The sequence below is a fragment of the Schistocerca gregaria genome, chromosome 2, assembly GCF_023897955.1.
Source record: "Schistocerca gregaria isolate iqSchGreg1 chromosome 2, iqSchGreg1.2, whole genome shotgun sequence".
Classification (NCBI taxonomy): domain Eukaryota; kingdom Metazoa; phylum Arthropoda; class Insecta; order Orthoptera; family Acrididae; genus Schistocerca; species Schistocerca gregaria.
In genome coordinates, this window is record NC_064921.1 from 986,430,811 (window position 1) to 986,433,170 (window position 2,360).

General features: G+C 46.6%; 1 non-coding gene across 1 annotated transcript; it reads left to right on the forward strand.

Annotated features, from left to right (window-relative positions):
- Nucleotides 1-1,324: 1,324 nt before the first annotated feature.
- Trnat-ugu (transfer RNA threonine (anticodon UGU)) lies at nt 1,325-1,399 on the forward strand. The gene has a single exon. It is a non-coding gene; the product is annotated as a tRNA-Thr (tRNA).
- The last annotated feature ends 961 nt before the right edge of the window (nt 1,400-2,360 follow it).

Below are 2,360 nucleotides of genomic sequence, written 5' to 3' on the forward strand. Positions count from 1 at the left end.
AGTATTATGTATAATATAAAACTGTACAGTTTGTTTCAGTCTGTAAATAATTTTTAGTTTCTATGAGAAATATAGAGTGAATCGGCGGAAGACGGCAATCAGGTATAATGCCTACTTGCCGTGTTACTTCACTGTGTCAAGAAAGAGCAGCACCCAGTGGTCCAATGTATCCTGTGTCTCGAGGGGCAAGCAGTAAGCGCAATTGTAACGGATGTTTTTCGTCTTTGGGAGCCAAAAAAGTGTGATATCTATTATAATATACGCAGTAAAATAATCGCAGATATACACACTGAGAGCCGGCCGCAGTGGTCTCGCAGTTCTAGGCGCGCAGTCCGGAACCGTTCGACTGCTACGGTCGCAGGTTCGAATCTTGCCTCGGGCATGGATGTGTGTGATGTCCTTAAGTTAGTTAGGTTTAAGTAGTTCTAAGTTCTAGGGGAGTGATGACCACAGCTGTTAAGTCCCATAGTGCTCAGAGCCATTTGAACCATTTTTTTTACACACTGAGACAAAAAAATTCTGCGCTCTACGAAGAAATTATGCGAACGGAACGGAAATTGGTAGATGTGATGTACACCTACCAAGAAACAAATTACTACAATTTCAGAAAAACTCTGATCTGTTCTAAACAGCTTCACAAACTGAGCCATTCAGTAACGCGTTGGCCCACCTCTGGCGCTTATACAAGCTGTTATTCGTTTTGGCGCTGACTGGTTCAGTTGTTGGAAGTCCTTGGGAAGGATATCGTGCCAAATTCTGCCCGTTTGGCGTGGTAGAGCGTCGAAAACTCGAGCTGGTTGGCGGGCCCTGCGCATGGCGCTCCGAGCATTCTCAATTGGGGAGAGATCCGGCGACCTCTCTCGTGAATGTAGGGTTTGGCAACCACGAAGACAAGCGGTAGACACTCTCGCCATGAGTGGGCGGGCATCGCCTTGCTTAAACGTAAGCCCAGCATGACTTACCATGAAGGGCAACAAAACGGGACGTAGAATATCTTAAGGTGCCAAGGATGATAAACAAAGGCTTTCTGCTATGAGATAAAATGGCACCCCAGAGCTTCACTTCCGGTTCTTTCGGACATGTCTGAAAGAACAGATAGCATCTTCATATAAAGGCAAACCGGACATGGAAGAATCCTCTTTTTCTGTGCAGGATGCACACGCATTGCCCGAACTCTTACGGGACTCTGTAAGATTGTCTGCCGCAAGTAATGAGTGTAATGGGCAGGGTCACAACGAATGTAGTGTGTGGACATTAAGTTGGGAATGTGGGTCTCATGGGGAGCATGCAAGCGATAAATCCCTGCAGTCGCACCATCCTCTGTGCACTCGGTGGCTCAGATGGATAAAGCGTCTGCCATGTAAGCAGGAGATCCCGGGTTCGAGTCCCGGTCGGGGCACACGTTTTCAACTGTCCCCGTTTATGTATATCAACGCCTGTCGACAACTTAGGGTCTTGATTTAATTATCGTTTCACTCCTGGTTGTCGGGCCGTATGCCGGGCGACACTAAGCTTGATATTCCACGGCTGTCCGGGACGTCGCCATACACGTCTTCGTTGGTCTTTGGGGTTCATTTCGAAGCGGGACCAATCGCTGAAGAAAATTCTACTGCAGCCAGTGAGATTCCAGGCCGAACCACTGCAAACGTGATTGTCGGCAAACAGAGATTGGTTGGTTGGTTTTTGAGGAAGGAGACCAGACAACGAGGTCATCGGTGTCATTGGTTTAGAGACGGAAGTCGGCCGTGCCCTTTCATAGGAACCATCCCGGCATTTGCCTGGAGCGATTTAGGGAAATCACGGAAAACCTAAATCAGGATGGCCGGACGCGGGATTGAACCGTCGTCCTCCCGAATGCGAGTCCAGTGTCGGACCACTGCGCCACCTCGATCGGTAAACAGAGGTCTAAGGCAGTCACTACAAGGGGTGCCGGAATGCAGGAATTTTGAAACACGATACAAAGAACATATCAGATTATGTAAATCTGAAACAAACCATTCCGCATTTGCAGAACATTTAAAACACCATAACCATCATCCTACAAACATGGAACAAGAAATGAAAGTAATGAGAATAAGCAACCATGACAAACATCTTACACAAACGCTAGAAAACTTCCACATCCAGAAAGCCATAGCAGAAAACAAACATGTGATAAATGAACAAACACACATCAGCACAGGCTCCCTAATGCACTTAATAAAGGAAATGATAAGATAAAACAAAAAAAAATCTTCCCCATTCACCTTCTGGACACACACACACACACACACACACACACACACACACACACACACACACAGCACAAAACAATTATATCACACCAAAACACACACACACACACACACACACACACACAC